A 16,845-nucleotide genomic window follows, 5' to 3' on the forward strand; every position below is an offset into this window, starting at 1 on the left:
AACTATGGCCGGCATATGCAAGAATGTGCTTCTTAGTGCTGGCTTTTAAGGCAGGCAGCTCGTGTTGCTATTTACTGGGCTGCTTGATTGCCCTACCTGAGCGAGCGGAGGCAGGACCTAACCAGGCTGGATGACTTCGCCCCACTGAAAAGAAGAAACCTTCAGGTGAGTCCAATGGTTCATTTACTAGGCTGATTTAGAGTGTTGTGCTATGCTTAATTAAATTTACTAAATAATTCTAAATTCTAATACAAATTTAGCTATATCCTTAAAGAATGTCTCTTTGCACGTTCTTGCCTTGGGGTTCCACAGGGTGAACTCATAGAATCCTAGAGTTGGAAAGGATCTCCAGGGCTATCTAGTCCACCCCCCTGCTGAATGTAGGAATTAACTCCTTGCTAGTTACTGCTGCTATTAATTAGGTATTAGCATACAAAATATGCGTTGTACCTAGGGTTATCAGCCTCCAAATGGGGGCTAGAGTTCTCCCAGAACTGCAACTATCTCTAGCCTACAGAGACCAGTTCTGTTTGAACACCAAGGTGGCTTTAAAGAGTGGAATCTCCCTGGCAGTTGAAGTTCCTCCTCTTATCCTCACCAGGCACCTCTTTCAAATGTTCAGGAATTCCTCCACCCAGAGGTGGTGACCTTAGTTCTGTGACTAAACTTTGCCCCTGCTTGCAGGATGAAGAGTTAATAGAGGTTGCCAGGAACTTGGAAGAAAACAAGTGTCCTGTCACCTTAACAGTGTATTAATGGAGTATTAGTTACAAGGTGATAATATGTGTCTCCATGCCATGAAAAGTTTCACTGGCCCATTCTGCTTGTTAAGCATCTGCTAAATGGGTAGGGCATGTTTCCCTGGGCCGCTGATATCCTCCTATGTTGGTTCTGGGTCTAAATAGACAGCTGTTTCCCCAAATTATACTGGCATCAAGGAGCGCAGTTTAAATTAGCAGAGCAGGCTAGGCGTGCTGGGGAGCGTTTGCAAAGTCAGACTTGAAGAGGTGTTATAGTTGCGCGCCGTGACTCAATATTTTAGCATATGTTTAAAAACACTTGATGTCAATAAAACGTGCTGCCCCGAGGAAAGTGTTTGTTTTGGTGTTGCATAAATTCTGATCTGTTTTTCCCTTCACTTCCCCCACAACACCCCGTGTGTGTCATGGCTAGAATACATACCCACCTCTCTTCACTTGAAGTCCTTGTGCGCCAGCCACTTATCTTTGCCATGTAATGAAGTTCACCTTCTCAAAATGACTTGTTTGTTTTTCTAAAATAAACACTGGTAATTTCCTTTAAATGTACATAATTTAGCCAAGTGAGGCAGCTGTACTGAGAAATGTAAGAGACTTCCAGCCTCTCATCCTAGTATCATTTACTCCATTTTGCTGTCTGTTAGGCTCTGGCTCCCTTTACTAAAATGATAAACCACATGGGGTCCAGCTGTTTCTGGACTGTACCACTTTAGGGTTCAGCTTGTGTGGCTGAATATAGGGATGAGCAAGAATCCGGTCACAACCCTAGGTTCCTCACAGATTTGGCCATTGGGCTCCCCCCAAATGGAAGTTTGCGGGAGGTGCTTCCCCTGAATATTTCCTGGTCTTTTTGTCTTGTTGGGCTTGGGTCACCTAAATCTAGTGCTGAGCAGGGTGATTTAAATCAGGGGTGGTCAACCAGTGGTCCTCCAGATGTTCATGGATTACAATTCCCATGAGCCCCTGCCAGCAAACGCCAGCAAAGTGGAGGGCTAGGTCGACATGACCGTATATGGTCATATCATCCAATAAATGTTTAACACGGGTAGTCAACCTGTGGTTCTCCAGATGTCCATGGAGCACAATTCCCATGAGCCCCTGCCAGCGTTTGCTGGCAGGGGCTCATGGGAATTGTAGTCCATGAACATCTGGAGGACCACAGGTTGACTACCCCTGTTTTAAATCACTTTGATTTGCTTCCCCTCCCTTCCAAATGGAGTGAAGCCAAACAGACAGCAAAATGGCTTACAGCCTAACTGCAAATGGGGGCTGCAAGCCATTTCAGAGGTCTAACGAAATTGGAGTCCAATAGCACCTTTAAGACCCACAAAGATGCGCATGAAAGCTCACGCCTTGAATAAATCTTTGTGGGTCTTAAAGGAACTATTGGACTCAAATTTTGTTATGCTGCTCCAGACCAACACAGCTGCCTACTTGAATCTCTTTCAGAGCTCTGTTTCACTTCCTTCCATGGGGAGGGGGGGTGGAAGCAAAATGGACCAGCCCAAACTGCCCTGTTAATTTGGAGGCTTTTGGTTAGGTTGATTTCAGTTTGGTCCGGGAACAATCCGAATCCTTAAAAACCCGAGTATTCCACTTCGTGTCCATCCCTAGTTGAATGCCTATCACATATAGGCAGATGTCCTGCATATTAAGTAGGTTTGCAGTACTGGTTTTCTATAGATATGGTATCATTTCCCCCATACATGAATAACTGTGACATTAAATTGCACAAAGTTTTCAGGATGGCCCACATTCATGGGGATTTCGAGATAAGTGATATTTAGAGGTGATTTGGCCTTGCTTGCTTCTGTGTGGCAACCCTGGTCTTCCCTGCTAGTCTCCCATCTGAGTACTGACCTTAATGGGTTCTGCTTAGATTCTATGATGAGCTTTGGCTAGTCTGGGCTAACCTGTGGGGCATATGAACGTGAAATGCCATAGCCCCACAGTCTGAAGTGGTACAATCTAGGCATCGTTTTACTGTGCAGTCATCTGTTTGTACTCTATGGTATTTCAGACTGCTGGTTAAGTATGATTAGGATTGCTACAAATTCTCATTTCTTCCTGTGCTCTTTTGCTACGAGAGCTTTAAAGGGCAACGAGAGAAGAAAAGTAATAACGTACATTAAAACCTCTAATTTGGAATGAAATTGTCTTGATTGCAAGGACAATTACAGCCATAGCAATTTTAATTTGTTCCTCCCTCCCCCGGAAATGCATGGTTAGTGATAAGGAGTTTTCAGATGTGCCTTTGGTTGAGGGTTTGTGTGTATGTGTGCACATGCAAAGGTTTTCTCTCTTTTTCCTAATACCATATGTTCTTTCACTTTTAATTTGAAGTTCTGTGTCAAGGGACTCAGGACTTCTAGCAACTGTTTTCAGAATCTTTAATAAACCACTGAATGCATCTTTTCAGTTGCAAGGGGTCATCTTGTATTCCAGGGAGTGTTTTAATTATCGTAGGCCATGTATCTGTATTCAGAATTGGCTTGTCCTGAAACAGGCAGTGCTTTTTTGAAGTATGATGGGCCCAGCTATCTCATCTCTCTGATGTCCTTTTCCTGTCTGAATTGCAATTATTTATTAGAAATGCCCTTGGTATTTGTACCAATGGTACCTTGATACCTTCCTTTTTAAAAAATCAGACTGAATGAATGCAAAAGGTAACACTGTGTGTGTGTGAGAGCCTGGTAATCATGAACTCTTCATTGTTCTGGTATAACAAGATAGACTGGATGGTCATGAGCAATTCATCACCAACCTGCATGGGATCTAAAATTGCCCATAGCACAAACCTTTGGAATAAGCAACTAAAGAAGTAGATCTTCTTCAATGCAAGCAGATTGTGCCTGTCTTGAAAAACTGGAATACAGAGATCCCCTTTAGTTGGGATCATCTGAAATCCTGTGAGCCATATGCAGTGCCCCATGGCAACCGTTTGTAAGGGCTAAGTCTCCTTATAAATCCCAGTTATGATTGGGTAGGAAGATAATACTTGTGATCAAACTGTTAATGTAGAAGTGTTTCATTATAGAGCTCTGTGTGAATGAAGGAAGGGGAAATGTGAGCCCTTGGCTCTCCTATCTCATTCATTTCATGTGTGACATCAGATCCTTGCCTATTACTTAGTGGTGGCATAAGCTTTCTTGAGACATTCAGATATATATGTGTGCATGTGTGTTAAATAGTTTAAACCCATTACTGGGGATCTGCTGCCAACAGAAACTGCTCTCTGTCTACCTCCAAGTGACATCCTTTCAAATGCTTAAAGAGCCATCATGTCCCCTCTCAACCTCCTCTTCTCCAAGCTGAACATTCCCAAGCCTCTCAGCCTTTCCTCAGTGAGTTTGGTCCCCAGGCCCCGGATGATCCTCATCACTCTCCTCTGCACCCTCTCAATTTTGTCCACTGTGAGAGAGCAATCCTAAGCAGATCTTCTCAGAGTCCTACCTAGGTTCATTCACTGGGGTGTGTTTTCAGGAAAGCGTGATAGCACAGTTAATTTACTCACCCCACTTATAACAGAGAGCCTGACATGATGCCCTGTCTCTGTCCTGGACCAGATTGGAGTATGAGACACATTCAAGCATGCTTCTGCCACCAGTTTTAACATTTGCCTGATGTAACAAAGAAAAGATCTACCACTTGAATGGACAGGTTTTACAAACTTGCAAATGCTCTTGTCCTCATTAATCTCTGTTTTTCATGAGACCCATATTGTTTAACACTTCTAGACCCATTACTCATAAGTATGGACTTTTGAGCTGCAGGCATGTGATCAGAAGTACTGTGACATCATAATTATGTGATGTCACAACAAGTGGTGAGATTACCTCAGTTGTTGTCAAGGGAGCAGTAGACCAAGAGAGTCAGAGACAAGAAATACAAACAAAGCACCAGGAGCTGTACTATGGTAGAGAACAAGCTAAATGAGATTCATGCGGTAATCTCTGCCAGTGAGTGAAATTTCCTTGTCATCCTCCTTTTATTCTGAGCGTATTTGTAAAGAAGCAGGAGACATTGCCCCTTTGTACTCTATGGGTTAGATCAAAGCAGCTTTCCAGCTGCTGAAAAAGGAAATGGACCTTTGATCACCCTAAGTGCTGTACTGGATATCATGGGATGGGTATCAACAAAAATAATGTGGGATTGTGGTAAGGTGGGGGAGTTGATGAAGATAGACTGAAAAAGCTGGTTGGATCTAATACTGCATTTGCCTGCTCACCTGTTCTTCTGTCCTGTTACTGAAGCCACCCATCTCAGCTGCTGAGCATGTCCTTGCATCTCTTTAGTTTATAGGGATGGGCGAATCATGTGTTCACCATCAAGGTTCCTAGAAAGGGAATGTTTTCTTCACTGCTGCACCAGAAATGACACCTCTTAAAAAGTACTGTCTTTGGTTGCCATTTTGATTTGCAAACCTGGAATGTGGGAGCAGACCACCTACAATGGGACGGTACATTTTTTTAAATTAACTAAGTACTAAAATGCTGATCCTGAAAACATTCAGCTGAAGAACATTCTCTTCTGTTTAGTTTGTGACTGGAGGAAGCTCCCTTGTTCTTTTGCTTCTTTTGATCATTTCTCTTCTGCAAACATGTGCTATTCCAACACACCTTTAGTTTGCATATGACTTTTGCACAATACTTAGGTTGTTATAGGATGGAATGCTGTGGGATTGAAGTAAGGGTGGGTATGAAAATATCTCAGTTGAGACAGATCATCCAGTCAATTGAAAATCAAGGAGGATTTTTTTTTTAAGGAAGAATTAAGGATTATTTTGTGGTAGAGAAAAGTGTTTTTGTCAAAGCCAGCGATTTAAAGAATAAAAGGGAAGATGGTAGAGAGTAGAAACTTGAAGTCTGGATCACCTTGGACACTGCTTTGAGTAGTATTTAAGGATAGGTATGGCACTGAGACCATCTGATGGTTTTCAAAATGCAAGCGTATTTGTGAATCTGCAAATTTTACAAACTTAAATTAGCCCTATTGTGAGTGCTCTAACACTCATGAATCACCAACACATCTCACCAAATTGGAAGGGTCCATCAGTGGCTGTGATGTTTAAGGGAATCTACAGGAGCAGCTAACCTCTGAATACCAGTGGTAGGAGGAAACATAAGGGGAAGTCTTTGTGCCCTGTTACCAACTTGTTGTGAAATAGGTTGCTGGCCTAGTAGGATTATTATGTTCTTAGGACCTGCTCATGTGATTCCAGTTAGAAATCCAAAGCAATTTATAAGGCCTAATAATAACTAGGCATACAGGAGTTCCCTGATAACAATTTTCCCCATGTTGTTTTTATGTAATCCATGAGAACTATTCAGGGCTTCAGTTGAATTAGAAGCTTCAGTGGGGTGCCTCATCATCATTATCTTAACAAAAGCCTGAGGCGCCGCGGACTAAATAAAACAGTAAGCCCTTGGAAGGCAGGCTGTGTCCGGGATGAGGAAGGGTGCCGATTGGCCCCTTCCTCCGGATAGACTATCGGAGGGACTTCGCACCTGCCGATTGGTCCCTCCGATTCCCTGCTGGAGCAACTGCGAGCTGCGTGCAGTGTGGCTCGCAGTTGCTCCTTGGCCGGTGGCCTGACACCTGGGGAGGCGCGAGGCGTCAGGCCGCGGGCAAGGGAGTGCTACGCGGGTGCTCCCTGCCTGGTGGCAAGGGAGTCCCCGCCAGTCGCGCACAGCGCGGCTGGCGGGGACTCCCATGCTTAGCGAAAACGGACCTCCGCAAGACCCGCCCGCAATCGAAGATGCGGAGGAGGAGCCGAGGATGCCCCACTGCCCGCCGTCGACGACGCCTCCTGTATAAGGTGCCCTTCCTTCCCGCGCGCTGCCCTGTCCCTCCCTCTGCCCCCACATTCTAGCGCCCATTGTATTTGGTTTACAATGGGCTCTTTTCCTAGTTATACATCATAATAAGTTCTCCCTGGGAGTGTGCCACCAATAGAGAGAGAGAGCACTCTGCCAATGAGGGCCAATCAGTTCAAATTGCACTCTGACAGTTAGGGCCAGTCAGGTCAAATTGCATGCATACAATTCAATCCCTACCTGATTGGCCCTCCCTGGGAGTGTGCTGCTAATAGGGAGAGAGCATTCTGCCAGCCAGAGCCAATCAGTTCAAATTGTACTCTGCCAATGACGGCCAATCAGCTCAAATTACATGCAGCCAATTTACTCCTTACCTGATTGGCACCCTCAGAAATATTCCCCCACTAAGAGATAGCCTTCAGCCAGGAAGACATGCCCTGGTAGTTTAGTCCCAATCAGGAGAGAGCCCTTGGCCAGAAAGGGCTAAAGAGAGAACAGCTCTCCAACTTCTTGAAGGTATCAGAAGTTTGCTGGGTGAAAGAGGAGACAGCCTCAGAGAATGCCTTGTTGCTGGTAAGTTGCCCTGACATCCTGTCCTCTTTGATCTCAGAGGACATGGTGGAAGCAAGCTCTGGGGCAGACTCTGTGTGCCTTCTGGAGGAGGGAGCTGTGGAAGAAACAGCCCCCTGCTGGGATCCAGGACAGATTCTGCCCTGGGATTGTTTATCAAAAGTAAGTCATGTGAGGTTTGTAGTATGCAATCTGAGAAGGGTAGCCAAATTAGTGAAGGACAGCAGAGTTTGGAGCATTGGCAGTCAGTCATGGGATTGGACACTGAACAACCAATATTAGCAGATATATATATAATCATCCAATTAGTCCCATACTATTTATTTCCCCATGCACATCTGCCTGCCTCCAGGTGGGACTTAGCGATCCTTAAGAACTACAGCTCTTCTCCAGACTATAAAGTTCAGTTCCTCAGGAGAAAATAGATGTTTTGGAGGGTGGACTCCATGACATTGTACCCCACTGAGGTCCCTGCCCTCCTGAGGTTCCATCCTGAAATCTCTAGGAGTTTCCCCATCTGGATCTGGCACCCTCATCCCCCCTCCCCCAATAGTGGTGCGAGGGGACCTGGCGGCCCTCTTCTATAGTAATGCTGCTTGCTAAGATATCTCTAGTCAAGCACTGCCCCCTCCACTTTCTCTGCAATTGCCATTAAATACAGCTCCATGAAATAACAAAAGACAGTAATATACAGTGACTATCTGGGTCATCACAATTAACTTGTCGGGAAATAGATAAAAGGAAACCTAAAAGTATTTTGGCTGCCTTCCTCTTTAGAGACTTGTCCCTTTAGGGCTCGAGGAAGATGAGGATCTTTAATCTTCTAATACAGGCAGGCTGCTGAAATGGTGACCCTGAAGTTTTAAAAGTTTTAATGCTGTGAATTTGTTATGTGGAACATTGGGATTGTGATATCCATGGCAACCGAGTCAAAGAAGACCCCATCCTTGCCTTGGTGTGCAGACACTTCTTAATGGGAAATGTTCGGCTGGTGTGTGTGTGTGTGTGTGTGTGTTTTGCATATATTGTCTTTGTCTTGTTGCAAAATTCTTCTGTTCTGTGGCCAGCATTACCACTGCTAGCAGGACTGTGTAAATACAGAGCAGGGATGTGACTCAGGGGCATGCCAGGTTTAGTCACTGGCATTTCTGGTTAAAGAATCTGGCAGCAGGTAATACGAAAGACCTTAGCATGAGACCCAGGAGAACTGTCTTTAATCAGGGTAGATCAGGCTTTGTCAACCAGGGTTTCCAGAAAACCTGGGGTTTCTTACTGGCCCTGGAAGGGTTTCCTGAATGGGTGGGGTTTAATTTATAAGTAGACAGATAATTAAATGTTTATCATGATATAACCATATATTGTCATGTTGACCCACGCAGCCCCTCCCTGAATGGCCAGTGATGGATCTGGAGGGGGAAAGGGAGGGGCCCCGGATGGGCATTCATGCAGCCATGCTTCTCAACCAAATTTTGCACGATTGTGTCATTTCTGGGCTTTCTTGAAGCCTGATGAATGTTTGAGGGGTTTTTTCAGTGAAAAAAAGTTGAGAAAGGCTGGAGTAGATAATGCTTCCCTTGCTGGACTGAGGGCTTGATTCAGCAGAGGACAGGACACGCAGTAATGGGTTTAAACTTCAAATACAACGATATAGGCTAGATATTAGGAAAAAGTTTTTCACAGTCGGAGTAGTTCAGCAGTGGGATAGGCTGCCTAAGGAGGTGGTGAGCACCCCCTCACTGGCAGTCTTCAAGCAAAGGTTGGATACACACTTTTCTTGGATGCTTTAGGATGCTTTGGGCTAATCCTGCGTTGAGCAGGGGGTTGGACTAGATGGCCTGTCTGGCCCCTTCCAACTCTATGATTCTATGATTCTAGGATAAGGCAGCTTTCCTGTGTTCATGTGCATTCATGAGCTCACCTCAAAGCTCCCATCCCTCCTTTCCAACAAGAACTGTTTCCTCATTCCTCCGAGCAACAAGAGCAGGGAAGGGGGGAAAGGATTTATCAAACGCAGCATGGTTCATTGATGTGTTCTCTGTGTGATATATATGCTATGGTGCTGAGTCTGAGTGTGGGAAATCCATAGATTTCAAACCCCTGCTCCATCATGAAGCTTGTCCATTTGCTTGCTCGGAAGGTTAAGTTCTGCTGAAAAACTGCAGTGGGTTGGGCTTCATTCTGAAACTATTGAATTAGAATTGATCAGCAAGTTCCCTTCTAGTTGCTTAGGTCTCAATAGAGATCTCTCCCAGCACAGGTCTTAAATTAGCATAACAAAGCTTAGGAGGGTTTGTGTTATCTCCAATTACTGCTACTGCAAAGGGTCACTGATCTTGCTTTCATCAGAGCTTCGAATAAAAATGCACCTCTTGTATTTCATGACCTCTTGCATTTCATGACCTTGAGCAGGGGGTTGGACTAGATGGCCTGCATGGACACTTCCAACTCTATGATTCTATGATTCTTTGGGTCCCACAGTTTGTAGATTTCTCCAGAGCTATGTGTGTATCTGTTGGGGCTTTTATTTATTTTATTAGATTTTTATACCACTCTTCTACCGCTCAGGGCGGTTTACATATAACATCATGGGGGGATAAATGGAACGGCCTAACATATAACATAGTCAAATACAACAACAATAATCTAACAGTGGTTCTGAATAACACGATTTCAACAATCTTAAACAACAATATAACAGGAACGTTAGCTTAGCTAAGGCCCCAAAGACTGGTTCAGGCCATGGAGGGAGATGTCTGAGGGGGACCTGTGAGTGTTATTTGGGTTTGGTCGGCCTCAGGCAAATGCCTGGTGGAGGAGCACCCTTTTGCAGGCTGTCCTAAGTCCCTCCAGAAGGACAGAGCTGCAGAGAAACAGAATGTTTTGAATGTATGCAGTTATTAGTTACCTTTGTGGATGAGGCACAGATCCAGACTCACAGTGCTTTGAGGTTTCAAAGAGAGAATCTTTGCGGCATGGTTATTTACAGAAAATAGATCCTATCATCTGCTTCAGACTCCTTACTGAAGCAGAGTACAATAGTTTAAAAGATAGTTACAAAGAAAACACATTGCAAGCCTCTTGTGACTAGGCAGTCTATGGCTCACACAGCAACAGGAAATGTTGTGAAAGACCTCTACCTGAAGCTTCAGGAAGCCATTGTCTAGACCAGGGGTAGTCAACCTGTGGTCCTCCGGATGTCCATGGACTACAATTCCCATGAGCCCCTGCCAGCATTTTCTGGCAGGGGCTTATGGGAATTGTAGTCCATGGATATCTGGAGGACCACAGGTTGACTACCCCTGGTCTAGAAAATCTGACTTTGATGGACCATATATCAGGCAGCTTCATGTGGTGTACTCAAGGATGACATAAGCTGACAGCATGGTTACAGTTGTCGCTGCAGGAGAGGTGGGAGTAGAGTGTGTACATGGTGAAAGATGTGGGGGTACTGTGGCAAGGGGGCAGCAGTTTGCCCTCTGGGTGACGCCTGTTAAGCATATGTTCTGGATGTTCAACTGCAGGCTGACCAACCTTTCAATGTGTGCTGTAAGGCTCTATTTATATTTTGTGAAATGACAAGACTCATTCCAAGCGCCTTGGCAGAGGACAACAGGCGACCAATGCAGGAAACAAATACATTTTCTATACAGCATTGCAGGGGCTTTGGATAATCTAATAACACCCTCCATGCTTCCATTTTTAGGGACAGTTTATGTAGCATTGTAGCAATAGACACCCAATTTAGTCAGTGTGATATTTAACCTTGCGAACAAGGTGCCAGATGGAGATCTCTTCACGCTTTCACCGATAGGATGGAAAGGAGTTCCTCTAAAACGGCCACATAAGGAGCTGGAAGTGGAAATGTGTTGAAGGACAGCATTTCCAGACTGTATTGCTTTCGCGACTGGCATGGGTCAAAAACAGAGTACAAAAGATTAGAACAGACACAGGACTAATCTCATTATAGATAATCCCATTTGTGGAGTCCTGCCAGCATTGTCCTTTCTGCCTGAAAGAGATTTCTACCCTTCTGCTTTCCATATATATATATTTTTTATGATTCAGCATTGAACAAAAAGCCGATGGATTTTCAGAGCTATCTCCTAGCAGGCTTCCCTCCCCTTCTTGGCCTATTTTGGGGTGGTGGCTTGCTAGCCCAATCTTGCAGATGCAAAAATGTCTTCATTTCTAAACCCCAGCAGTAGGGGAGGGGGCAGTTGCTTTACATTTTCTCTCCTTGTAACAACCCCTGTTTTTACTTCAGAATGTGTCAAGGTATCCCCTGTGCAATCACCAAGTCAAGTCTGACCCTTGGGGTGAAGCCCTCTAGCGTTTTCTTGGCACACTCAATACAGGGTGGTTTGCCATTCCCTTCCCCAGTCATTACCATTTTACCCCCAGCAGCTCCTCATGAAGTTTCCAAATGTAAGGGATGAGCCAAAGAGATTTGCTGTTACTTTCCTCCACATGGCTACCCAGCTTCCAAGGTCGTAAGAGCTACTCAGATTGCTTTGGTTTAGCCAGGGGGTAGTCAAACTGCGGTCCTCCAGATGTCCATGGACTACAATTCCCAGGAGCCCAGGCTCTTGGGAATTGTAGTCCATGGACATCTGGAGGGCCGCAGTTTGACTGCCCCCTGGCTTAGGCACTTCTGAATTGTACTCATTATTAGGAAAGAACGGTGAACTGCTGCAGTTCATTGATGCAAATTTGCTATGTTTATACTGACATACAGACAAATCAATCCATAGGTTGCTTATGGCATTTAATTCTGCACCCTCTTGAGCTACACGGAAGCATTTATTCCATGACAATATTGCAGATGCTTCACTCCAAGGAAAATAGTAATCGCAGTTTTGTGAACATTCAAAGCTTACGGCTGAATCGGTGTCACCGGATGGCTTGGATTCAGACTAGAAGAGTTGGATTTTATACCCCGCTTTTCACTACCCGAATGAGCCTCAAAGCAGCTTACAATGGCCTCACAGTGAGGTAGGTGGGGCTGAGGGAGCTCTGACAGGACTGCTCTGTGAGAACAGCTCTGACAGGACTGTGACTGGCCCAAGGTCACCCCGCTGGCTGCATGTGGAGGAGCGGGGAATCAAACCTGTCTCACCAGATTAGAAGCTGCCAGCCTTAACCACTGCAGCAAATTTTTCATTTCTGCAAATATTTCTATCCATGGAATATGACTTTTTTTCATTGCTACAGCCGAAGATGCATCTTGTCCTGTCCCCAGTAGCCTTAGGAGTGTTTGCAGTTCTTTTTGGGAGGATCTGTTAATTGTCACTGCAAACCAATTAGTTAGGATTTGGGGGAGGGGCTCCCTTGATCACCCCTGCTGTGGCCAAACATTCTTATCCATGCTTGCTTGTCTCACAATTCTTTTTCTCTGATTCAAAACTCTTTTCCTTTTGTTGGATGATTCCTAAGGCGGGTGGGTCAACTCAGGGTGAAGTTTCCTGATCCTCAATTTTTCCCTAGCAAACATTATGCTAACTGGGCACAAGGGAATAAGAAAAATAGCATGTGCAGTCTCTCTCCCCCCCACCCCCCCCAATGTGTTTTCGGTCTCCGCACAAGGAACCCGTCCAGATTTCATTGAATTCTTTCAGTGTTTGACTGGAGTGAGCAAGCTGTTCCTGTGGTACCCACAGTAATCAGGCATCCTCTTTTATACTACTCTTTGTGAACAGATTTCAAGGAAGGTATATACCAGGGGTAGTCAAACTGCGGCCCTCCAGATGTCCATGAACTACAATTCCCAGGAGCCCCCTGCCAGCATTCGCTGGCAGGGGGCTCCTGGGAATTGTAGTCCATGGACATCTGGAGGGCTGCAGTTTGACTACCCCTGGTATATACCATAGAACAAATATCTTTAGGATTGTATGCTTTTTCCATTCAGGGATCGTGGTTTTGTGTGTGATCTAGCATTCCCTGGGTCTTTAAATATCGCCACAATGCAAATTACATTAATTTGTCATTTGGCATGGCTCAAATAACCTTCTGTAAGTGCGCTTATAGAGTATGTTGATTTAGTATTTCATTACACTGGTTGCAAAAGCAAACATATCGGCTTTGCTGTCTGCAGGAATGCAAATCGCTCTGTCTTGTCTTTAGAAAAGCTGCAAAAAGATTGTGGCTATTCATTATTGCACTGAGCATGCCCTGGGAGTGGTTTAGGAGGGTATAATCTAATTGAAGGAAAAGCAAAAGGAGTAAATTGCACGTTTGCCAATTAGCCATTCTAATTGGAAATCATGCCGGTCTGCCAAGAAGAAAGCCAGGTGAGCAGCATTCAATATTGTGCTATTCATTATATATAATTCACCGATGAGAAGTGATTCATGATTTTCATGCTTCTATGACTCTAGGTTTTCACACACAGCGAAACCCCTTAAACATCCCTGTTCTTTTCAGAAATATGCAAGGTTTGTACTGTTACCATCTATCTGGGGGCTCCTGGAGGAGGAGGCCCACTATCTCAATTGATTTCCAGATGACCAAGAGTAGTTCCCCTGGAGAAGATGGCTGCTTTGGAGGGTGCTCTCTATGGCATCATACCCAGCTGAGGTCCTTCCCCTCTCCAAACCATGCACCCTCCAAATCTCTAGGTATTTTCCAGCCCAGAGCTGGCCACCCTAGATATTGTTAAAAACAGTGCTGGAATCTTATAATTTTAGACTGAAATGGAGGGGTTAAATTCTGCAAAGTTTCTCCATTTTATAAATTGAGAAATTATCACAGCATGCAAAGACCTAATATATAATATTTCACCATGATATACTATTTTAAGACCTTTTTTTAAAAAAACATGGGAGAACAATAGGGCTGCCGTTACCCAAAAGGTGGTTGGAGATCTCCTGGGAATAACTAATCTCCAAGCAATAATGATCAGTTCACCTGGCAAAAACAAGTCTGTGTTTGAAGGTGGACTTGGTGGCATTATACCCCATTGAAGTCCCTCCCTCCCTCTCCAAACCTGTCCTCAAATATTATCCCCCTCAAAAATCTTCAGGTATTGTTCAATCCAACCTTAAATGTTTTGTTGAACAATCAGTGTGTATAATATGTGATGTACAACTCTACCAAAATCTCCACTGCAAATAAAATAGTTTCTGAATATATTAAGTCTGCAATAACTTTTATATCTTTGGCAGCACTTGAGTTCAATATTTGATATTGGATGGCTAGCAGCATGTAGGGACATTTATTGACCCATTCAATATTTCACATATGGAAAGAGGCACACACTCATTGATTTAGTATCTCATTACACTAGAAGCAAAAGCATAACTGGCATAGCCTCAGGCATCACCACAACACTCTAGCAATTCTCCAAGCCTCTATTGCTAGAGTGTTACATGAACACATGACTGTCACGTTGCTAAGCCAACACTCTGCCGTTTGCATGCTGCTGCTGCACTGGTTAGTAGTTAGAATCATAGAATCACAGAATCATAGAGTTGGAAGGAGCTATATAGACCATCTAGTCCAATCCCCTGCTCAACGCAGGATCAGCCCAAAGCATCCTAGTTATGTTTGACAACCTCCAAGTGATGGCTGGAGATCTGACCTCCAGATTAGAGTCACCAGGAGAAAATGGCTATTTGAAGTTGGCCTTTATTGTGTTGTATCCCAATGAAGTCCCTCCCCTGCTCAAACCCTGTCTCCCATCAGCTCCACAACCAGAATCTTCAGATATTTCCCTCCAGATTTGGCAACCGTAGCAGAAGTTGGCGTAGGGATGTGCAACATGATTTGGATAGGCTGAAATGTACCTGAATCCGCCTTGATTGGGCACAAAGAGGCTGAATCCAGTCTGAATTTGTGTTTGTTTGTTTTTTTTCTAGAAGCTTACATCGCTGAATCAATCAAGTTTGAATTGCCAAATCCTGATTCGGTGCGGTTCAGCGATTTGAACATGTGGTGGTTTAAACTTTAAAGGGAAAGAGAAAGGGGGAAAGTTCCCCTTTTTGTGTTTTCCACAGACTCTTGAGTGGGATGGAGGCTTGGAGAAGAGGCACCGAAATTGCAGCATGACTGCAGGAGCCTCTCCTCAAAAGAAAATAAATTTTAAAAGGTTGTACCAGGGGGTCCAATTCTGGGCTGACCCAAAGAGGTTACCCCCATCCAATTTCCATTATTTCCTATGATGGGGAAGGGGAACAGATTCTCTGGTCTGTTCATAAATTCTCATAATGGAGATCTTCTTCCCTTTCATTATAAACTTCCTTGTCCAAAGAAAATCAAACCTGTTACAGGCTATATTCTTGTGCCCAGGCCTTTGAAAGTGAGGTTTACTCAATATAGAAGGGATTGCTTCTGATAAACATGCACCTTTACTGGTAAAGTCAAGGCATCCTGCACAGGTTCTCAATTGTTTTGTTACCTGAGCTTCTGAAAAAAAATTGTTACTCTTGAAAGCTTTCTTTTGAAATCAGTAACTCTTAAATCTATTTCAGGTTGCTTGTATTGTTAGGGAAATGCTTTGACTTCTACATGTGGCAAAATACATTTGTGCTCTGTGTTATTCTACAACATAGAAAATGAGTCCTTCAACTAAGGAGTTGGAAAGTTAATTACATTGAGACTGGCAGTGCTCATACGGGGGCCTGTGAAGAGAATTCCAAGGATTCTATTCATTTATAACAAAGTTTTGTGAGCATGAGAAATAGATGTATTGTCCCATTCATATGAAATAGTGACCATGTGTATTGGAAGGATCCAGCACAGCATCTGTCCCCGTTATGCACAGCTGGGCATCGGCATCAAATATCTGAAAAGGAACATGTCTTGTTGAAGAATGCACATGAATACCCTCTTGAAGGTACAGCTGGTGTTGCTGGGTCTTCTGACAGTGTTAAGTAGATAAGTGACTGAGTTGGTGCAAACATGTAAGAAAAAGTCACCTTGGTTCCAGGATGAAGATGCCTTTTTATAGTTCCATCAAGTTCAGAAAGTGACCATGCTGTATAGCACTGGTTCTCAACCTTCCTAATGCCACGACACTTTAATACAGTTCCTCATCTTGTGGTGACCCCCAACCATAAAATAATGCAAGTGTTCTTTCACAGAAATTAAACCGAAACTGACCAAAGGCATGAAGATCCATTGTTCATGATTGTATATAAATTGGTTATAAATTGGGGAATGGTAGAGGACAGGAAGGCCTTGGAGGTTCATTGTCCATGGAGTCACGATGAGTTGGACGCAACTTCACACCTAACAACAACAATAAATTGTATATAAATTGGTGGGTGCCTTCAGGAGGCGTGGCAACAGTGGTGGTGCTTGCCCCCCCCAGCCAAGCTGCTTTCCCTGCCACGGTCCCTGTGAAAGGGCTGTTTGACCCCCAATGGGGTTCCCATCCCCAGGTTGAGAACCACTGCCTAGCTTCTATGTTCTCTGGACGGTGCCCATTGTGAAGCTTGAGTATGTCTGTGTTGTACTTAAATGTCAGCAAAACATCTTGCAGCATCAACTTGGTCTTCAAGGGTAAAACGACACACCATCACAGTCCCCTGTAAAACATAGCCCTATTATTATTATCATCATCATTATCATCATCAATCTTATTATCATTATTATTGTTATTTAGAAGGAGAATAAGAAGAGTTGGTTCTTAAGGTAAAGGTAAAGGTATCCCCTGTGCAAGCACCAAGTCATGTCTGACCCTTGGGGTGACGCCCTCTAGCATT

The 16,845-nt window shown here is 44.2% G+C and overlaps 1 protein-coding gene across 8 annotated transcripts in view; it reads left to right on the plus strand.

Annotated features, from left to right (window-relative positions):
- The window catches only part of CSMD3 (CUB and Sushi multiple domains 3), a 675,220-nt gene that overhangs the window by 40,881 nt on the left and 617,494 nt on the right, over positions 1 to 16,845 (plus strand). The gene's annotated exons all lie outside the window — the stretch shown is intronic.

The sequence above is a fragment of the Paroedura picta genome, chromosome 9, assembly GCF_049243985.1.
Source record: "Paroedura picta isolate Pp20150507F chromosome 9, Ppicta_v3.0, whole genome shotgun sequence".
Classification (NCBI taxonomy): domain Eukaryota; kingdom Metazoa; phylum Chordata; class Lepidosauria; order Squamata; family Gekkonidae; genus Paroedura; species Paroedura picta.